Genomic DNA, 9,151 nt, shown 5'->3' on the forward strand with positions numbered 1-9,151 from the left:
ACGGCCAAGTCCGGGCGCGCCTTGGGCCCGGGGGCTACTGTCGGTGTTCTGGGAACGGGGGTCCCCAGACTTGCCTGCCTGCGGCCTGCGGCATGGCTCAAAGGGGGGCCCAGCACGGCCCATCTTCACCAACACAAACCCAAGACCCTCGCGAGGGGCCAAGCCTCGCGGGGCAGACGACATGGAGCTTCCTCAGGCGCGGCCTCGTCAGGCTGGCTCACGAGGAGGCGGAGAGATCAAGGCAGGGTACCTCACGAGGTGCCCATGATGCAAGCCATGACGACCAAGGGCGCTAGGCGGGTGCCAGCCCGCGCAGTGTCCTCCTTTCCTCTTTGGTGCAAAGGGGGCAAGCGCAGCCGCGGAGTACCGAGGCATCAGGCAAAGGTTGCCATTTCGGTGCAACGAGACCAAGACCAGGAGGACTACGAGATGGAGATCAGCGTGGAGCCCAAGACGGCGTCATCACCAGAGCTTTGCGCAGGCGAAGACTACTTTTGTCAGGGTAGCTAGTACGAGACCAAGACCAAGAGGATTGTCTTCGATGTAGCCGAGATCCCCTTGCCCTACAACGGGATCCTCGGCCGCCCGGCACTAGCCAAGTTCATGGCGGCGTCGCACTACGCCCACAACATGCTGAAGATGCCTGGGCCGATGACCATCATCACCGTCCCCTCCGACAAGAAGGACGCGCTAATCTGTGCTGACCAACTCTACCGAGAAGCAGTTGCAGCAGCCGCCACCAAGGCACTTGCTCCTGCCACTGAAGCCCCGGGAGGGAAGAAGAATACCGGCAAGACCTCTTGCACCCACTCCGGCAAGCGCACCTCTTCGGAGTGTTGTGCTACCGTCGAGGACATGCCAGAGAGCTCCACCAGCAAGAGCAAGAAATCCAGAGCTCCACCACCAGAGACCAAGAGGGTGTCCGTCAAGGAGGATGGCACGGGAGGGGCTTTCACCATAAGCTCCACCCTCAACAGCAAATAGGAAAGCGCGCTCGTCACTTTCCTGCGGGCAAATGTCGATGTGTTTGCATGGCAAGCATCCGACATCCTTGACGTTCCCAGGGAAGTGATTGAGCACCATCTCGCTGTCTGTGCCCATGTGCGACCCATTAGGCAGAATGTCAGGAGGCAAGCTTTGGAACGGCAGGAATTCATCACAGAGGAGATCAGGAAGTTAGAAGCGGCAGGCTTGGTGAGAGGAGTGCTCCATCCAACATGGTTGGCCAATCCGGTGGTGGTGCGCAAGGCGAATGGGAAGTGGAGGTTGTGTATTGATTACAGATATATCAATAAGGCTTGTCCTAAGGACCCCTTCCCGTTGTCGTGCATTGACTAGATTGTTGACTCCACGGCCGGGTGCGATCTGTAATCATTCCTCGACGCCTACTCGGGCTACCACCAGATCTTCATGGCAAAGGAACACGAAGAGAAGACAGCATTCATCACCCCATGTGGTACGTATTGCTTTTTACGGATACCTTTCGGGTTGAAGAGTGCTGGCTCGATGATGTCTACTACACAACCTTCTTCTTGTAGACGTTGTTGGGCCTCCAAGTGCAGAGGTTTGTAGGACAGTAGCAAATTTCCCTCAAGTGGATGACCTAAGGTTTATCAATCCGTAGGAGGCGTAGGATGAAGATGGTCTCTCTCAAGCAACCCCGCAACCAAATAACAAAGAGTCTCTTGTGTCCCCAACACACCCAAAACAATGGTAAATTGTATAGGTGCACTAGTTCGGCGAAGAGATGGTGATACAAGTGGTATATGGATAGTAGATAAAGGTATTTGTAATCTGAAATTATAAAAACATCAAGGTAACTAATGATAAAAGTGAGCGTAAACGGTATTGCAATGCGTGGAAATAAGGCCTAGGGTTCATACTTTCACTAGTGCAAGTCCTCTCAACAATACTAACATAATTGGATCATAAAACTATCCCTCAACATGCAACAAAGAGTCACTCCAAAGTCACTAATAGCGGAGAACGAACGAAGAGATTATGGTAGGGTACGAAACCACCTCAAAGTTATTCTTTCCAATCAATCCATTGGGCTATTCCTATAAGTGTCACAAACAGTCCTAGAGTTTGTACTAGAATAACAACTTAAGATACAAATCAACCAAAACCCTAATGTCACCTAGATACTCCAATGTCACCTCAAGTATCCATGGGCATGATTATATGATATGCATCACACAATCTCAGATTCATCTATTCAACCAACACATAGAACCTCAAAGAGTGCCCCAAAGTTCTACCGGAGAATCACGACGAAAAAGTGTGCCAACCCCTATGCATAGGTTCATGGGCGGAACCCGCAAGTTGGTCACCAAAACATACATCAAGTGAATCACGTGATATCCCATTGTCACCACAGATATCCACGGCAAGACATACATCAAGTGTTCTCAAATCTTTAAAGACTCAATCCGATAAGATAACTTCAAAGGGGAAACTCAATTCATTACAAGAGAGTAGAGGGGGGAAGAAACATCATAGGATCCAAATATAATAGCAAAGCTCGCGATACATCAAGATCGTATCATCTCAAGAACATGAGAGAGAGAGAGATCAAACACATAGCTACTGGTACATACCCTCAGCCCCGAGGGAGAACTACTCCCTCCTCGTCATGGAGAGCACCGGGATGATGAAGATGGCCACCGGAGAAGGATTGCCCCCTCCGGCAGGGTGCCGGAACGGGTCTAGATTGGTTTTCGGTGGCTACGGAGGCTTCTAGTGGCGGAACTCCCGATCTAATCTCTGTTTTGGAAATTTTAGGTTACGTAGGTATATATGGGTGCAGGAGGTACGTAGGCGGACCGAAGGGGGGGCACAAGGCAGGGGGCGCGCCCCTACCCTCGTGAGCTCCTCCTTCATCTTCTGACGTAGGGTCCAAGTCTATCCGGTAGGTTTCCTTCCAAAAATAACTTCTCCAGTTGATTTCATTCCGTTTCGACTCTGTTTGATATTCCTTTTCTTCGAAACACTAAAATAGGCATAACAGCAAATCTGGGCTGGGCCTCCGGTTAATAGGTTAGTCCCAAAAATAATATAGAAGTGGAAAATAAAGCCCAATATTGCCCAAAACAGTAGATAATATAGCATGGAGCAATCAAAAATTATAGATACATTGGAGACGTATCAAGCATCCCCAAGCTTAATTCCTGCTCGTCCTCGAGTAGGTAAATGATAAAAAGATAATTTTTGATGTGGAATGCTAGTTGGCATAATTTCAATGTGATTCTTCTTACTTGTGATATGAATATTCAGATCCGAAAGATTCAAGACAAAAGTTCATATTGACATAAAAATAATAATACTTCAAGCATACTTACTAAGAAATTATGTCTTCTCAAAATAACATGGCCAAAGAAAGTTCATCCCTACAAAATCATATAGTTTAGTCATGCTCCATTTTCGTCACACAAGAATGCTCTCGTCATGCACAACCCTGATGACAAGCCAAGCAATTGTTTCATACTTTAGTAATCTCAAACCTATAAACTTTCACGCAATACATGAGCGCGAGCCATGGATATAGCACTATGGGTGGAATAGAATAATGAGGGGGTTATGTGGAGAAGACAAAAAAGGAGAAAGTCTTACATCAACGAGGCTAATCAATGGGCTATGGAGATGCCCACCGATTGATGTTAATGCAAGGAGTAGGGATTGCCATGCAACAGATGCACTAGAGCTATAAATGTATGAAAGCTCAACAAAGGAAACTAGTGGGTGTGCATCCAACTTGCTTGCTCACGAAGACCTAGGGCACTTGAGGAGGCCCATTGTTGGAATATACAAGACAAGTTTTATAATGAAAAATTCCCACTAGTATATGAAAGTGACACAACAAGAGACTCTCTATCATAAAGATCATGGTGCTACTTTGAAGCACAATATATGAGACTCGCTATATGAAGAACATGGTGCTACTTTGAAGCACAAGTGTGGAAAAAGGATAGTAGCATTGCCCCTTTTTATTTTCTCTTTTTTTATTTTTTAATATTTTTTGGGCCTTTTTTTTTTCTTTGCCCTTTCTCTTTTTTTGGGACAATGCTCTATTGAATGATGATCATCACACTTCTATTTATTTACAACTCAATGATTACAACTCGATACTAGAACAAAGTATGACTCTATATGGATGCCTCCGGCGGTGTACCGGGATATGCAATGAATCAAGAGTGACAAGTATGAAAGAATTATGAACGGTGGATTTGCCACAAATACTATGTCAACTACATGATCATGCTAGCAATATGACAATGATGAATGTGTCATGATGAACGGAATGATGGAAAGTTGCATGGCAATATATCTCGGAATGGCTATGGAAATGCCATAATAGGTAGGTATGGTGGCTGTTTTGAGGAAGATATAAGGAGTTTTATGTGTGAAAGAGCGTATCATATCACGGGGTTTGGATGCACTGTCGAAGTTTGCACCAACTCTCAATGTGAGAAATGGCAATGCACGGTACCAAAGAGGCTAGCAAGGATGGAAGGGTGAGAGTGCGTATAATCCATGGACTCAACATTAGTCATAAAGAACTCACATACTTATTGAAAAAAATCTACAAGTCATCAAAAACCTCGGCACTACACGCATGCTCCTAGGGGGATAGATTGGTAGGAAAAGACCATCGCTCGTCCCCGACCGCCACTCATAAGGAAGATAATCAAATAACACCTCATGTTTCAAATTTGTTACACAACGTTTACCATACGTGCATGCTACAGGACTTGCAAACTTCAACACAAGTATTCCTCAAATTCACAACTACTCAATTAGCATGACTTTTATATTATTACCTCATATCTCAAAACAATCATCAAGTATCAAACTTCTCTTAGTATTCAACACACTCATAAGAGAATTTTATTATTCTTGAATACCTAGCATATTAGGATTTTAAGCAAATTACCATGCTATTTAAGACTCTCAAAATAATCTAAGTGAATCATGAGAGTTCATCTATTTCTTCAAAATAAAACTACCACCATGCTCTAAAAGATATAAGTGAAGCACTAGAGCAAATGACAAACTACTCCGAAAGATATAGTTGAAGATCAATGAGTAGTCGAATAATTATGCAACTATGTGAAGACTCTCTAACATTTAATAATTTCAGATCCTAGCATTCTATTCAAACAGCAAGCAAAGCAAAATAAAATGACATTCTAAGAATATCAAACATCATGTGAAGAAGCAAAAACTTAGGATCAACCGAAACTAACCGATAGTTGTTGAAGAAGAAAGGTGGGATGCCAACCGGGGCATCCCCAAGCTTAGACGCTTGAGAATTCTTGAAATATTATCTTGGGGTGCCTTGGGAATCCCCAAGCTTGAGCTTTTGTGTCTCCTTCATTCCTCTCATATCACGGTCTCCCCAAATCTCAAAAGCTTCATCCACACAAAACTCAACAAGGACTCATGAGATAAGTTAGTATAAACCATTGCAAAAACCTTATCATACTCTACTGTAGAAAATAACTAAAATTATTATTCAACATTGCATACTAAATGCCTCTGCATATTTAATAGTCCTATCCTCAAATAGAATCATTAAAGAAGCAAACATATGCAAACAATGCAAACATAACAGCAATCTGCCTAAACAGGATAGTCTGTAAAGAATGCTGCAACATTCATACTTCCCTAACTCCAAAAATTATGAAAGAAAATTACCACTGTATTAAATTTATCAGATCTTAATATGCAAAAGGTTTCAACATTTTATCACATTCTGACTTTTCTAGGGAATCATTGCAACAGCAGTAAACTTTCTGTTTTCAAACAGCAACATGTATACTTGTAACCTAGGCATAGTAAATGCTATCAATGCCACTTTTATTGAAATAAAAGATGAAAAACATTGTTCTAAATAAAAGCAAGCAAATGCTAACAAAATAAATTGACACTCCAAGAAAAACACATATCATGTGGTGAATAAAAATATAGCTCCAAGTAAAGTTACCGATGAACGAAGACGAAAGAGGGGATGCCTTCCGGGCCATCCCCAAGCTTAGGCTCTTGGCTGTCCTTGAATATTACCTTGGGGTGCCTTGGGCATACCCAAGCTTAGGCTCTTGTCACTCCTTATTCCATAGTCCATTCAATCTTTACCCAAAACTTGAAAACTTCACAACACAAAACTTAACAAAAAACTCGTAAGCTCCGTTAGTATAAGAAAATAAATCACCACTTCAAGGCACTGTAATGAACTCATTATTTATTTATATTGGTGTTATATCTACTGTAATCCAACTTCTCTAGGGTTTATAAACTATTTTACTAGCCATAGATTCATCAAAATAAGCAAACAACACAATGAAGACAGAATCTATCAAAAACAGAATAGTCTGTAGTAATATGGATCAAACATATACTTCTGGAACTCATAAAATTCTCAAATAAATTTCTGGACCTGAGGAATGTATCTATTAATCATCTTCAAAAAGAGTTAACTAAATAGCACTCTCCAAATAAAAATGGCAGCAATTCCGGTGAGTGCTAAAGTTTCTGTTTTTGACAGCATGATCAACAAGACTTTCCCCAAGTCTTCCCAAAGGTTCTACTTGGCACAAGCACTAATTAAAACATAAAAACACATCTAAACAGAGGATAGATGAATTATTTATTACTAAACAGGAGCAAAAAGCAAGGAACAAAAATAAAGTTGGGTTGCCTCCCAACAAGCGCTATCGTTTAACGCCCCTAGCTAGGCATGATGATTTCAATGATGCTCACATAAAGGATAAGAATTGTAACATAAAGAGAGCATCATGAAGAATATGACTAGCACATTTAAGTCTAACATACTTCCTATGCATAGGGATTTTGTGAGCACACAACATATGGGAACAATAATCAACTTGCATAGGAAGGTAAAACAAGCATAACTTCAAAACTTTAAGCACATAGAGAGGAAACTTGATATTATTACAATTCCTACAAGCATATGTTCCTCCCTCATAATAATTTTCAGTAGCATCATGAATTAATTCAACAATATAACCAGCACCTAAAGCATTCTTTTCATGATCTACAAGCATAGAAATTTCATTACTCTCCACACAAGCAAAATTCTTCTCATGAATAATGGGAGTATCATAGGAAACTCGAAAACTATAAATTGTTTCCATATTAAAAGAGTAAGGTTCAGAGAAGGGGTAATCATAATCGTGACAAGTTTTATAAATATAATCACTACTTTGTATAGCATAAGTATCATCACAATAATCATCATAAGTAGGGGGCATGCTATCATCATTATAAACTTGCATATCAAAACTTGGGAGACTCAAAATATCATCTTCATTAATCATAGCTTCCCCAAGCTTGGGACAAACATTAATTGCAGCAAATATATTCTCAGATATGTCATCCTCATAAAACATAGCTTCCCCAAGCTTGGGACTTTTCATATCATAAGCATAATCACTCTCATCATTAATAGTATAGATACCACCGATAGTATAGCAATTATTATATTCTTCCAAGCAAGTGCCAAAAAGATTTTCAAGATCATAAGAAGTATCATTATCTTCCACAATTATATTTTCATGAGGCACAATAGTAATAGGAGCACCATTATTTGGGAGAGATATCTTTTTACCTCTCTTCCTTTTTCTTTTCTTCTTCTTCACCACATCATGCGTGGGTTCAATCCTCTTTTTGGAGCTCCTTATTAATGAGATTGGTTGAATAGAGGGCTCCTCTTCGTTACCTGATCATCATAAGAAAAAATAGGAGAATATTGGGAAGTCTCTTCCCTTTCGTTAGCATTCTCTTCATCTTCTATTTGTTTTCTTTTCTTTATGTAATTGGCAATATAAGGATTTTCAATGCAATTCACCGCACAATACATATAAATCTTCTCTAGATCAAAACCAAGAAGTTTATCGAGATTAAATTTTGGAATACCCTCAGTTATACGTTTTACTTCTTCATAACCCAAGAGCAAACTAAGTTCATTATGATGTGCAAGGGAAATCAAGTCATCACAATTTTCGGACACGATACGGTCATGAAACAATTTGCATTTGATATTTAAATGACCATGTTCATTGCAAAGTTCGCAAGTATGGGTAAGATATCTTAAATTTTCAGCACGTTCATCTAGCTCTTCTTGCAACAATTTGGTTTCTAAGTACTTACGCCTCTTGCAATATCTATCTTCCCTATTTGGTGTGTACTTGCAAACCCAGTCTACTCCACAAAAATTGACATGTTTATAGGAGGTATTTTCATCATAACTAGTGCAATCATCATTAGCATCATGGATATTCAAACAATTTTTACTAACAACATTGCAATCATGCTCATCATTCAAATATTTAGTGCCAAACATTTTAGAGATCTCTTCTTCTAGCACTTGAGCACAATTATCCTTTCCATCATACTCACGAAAGATATTAAAAAGATGAAGCGTATGAGACAAACTCAATTCCATTTTTTTGTAGTTTTCTTTTATAAACTAAACTAGTTATAAAATAAGAAACTAAAAGACTCGATTGCTAGATCTAAAGATATACCTTCAAGCACTCACCTCCCTGGCAACGGCGCCAGAAAAGAGCTTGATGTCTACTACACAACCTTCTTCTTGCAGAAGTTGTTGGGCCTCCAAGTGCAGAGGTTTGTAGGATAGTAGCAAATTTCCCTCAAGTGGATGACCTAAGGTTTATCAATCCGTAGGAGGTGTAGGATGAAGATGGTCTCTCTCAAGCAACCCCGCAACCAAATAACAAACAGTCTCTTGTGTCCCCAACACACCCAATACAATGGTAAATTGTATAGGTGCACTAGTTCGGCGAAGAGATGGTGATACAAGTTGTATATGGATAGTAGATAAAGGTATTTGTAATCTGAAATTATAAAAACAGCAAGGTAACTAATGATAAAAGTGAGCGTAAACATTATTGCAATGCGTGGAAATAAGGCCTAGGGTTCATACTTTCACTAGTGCAAGTCCTCTCAACAATACTAACATAATTGGATGATAAAACTATCCCTCAACATGCAACAAAGAGTCACTCCAAAGTCACTAATAGCGGAGAACGAACGAAGAGATTATGGTAGGGTACGAAACCACCTCAAAGTTATTATTTCCAATCAATCCGTTGGGCTATTCCTATAAGTG

This window comes from Triticum urartu, chromosome 7A, assembly GCF_056163025.1.
Source record: "Triticum urartu cultivar PI428250 chromosome 7A, HENAU_Tu73, whole genome shotgun sequence".
NCBI lineage: Eukaryota > Viridiplantae > Streptophyta > Magnoliopsida > Poales > Poaceae > Triticum > Triticum urartu.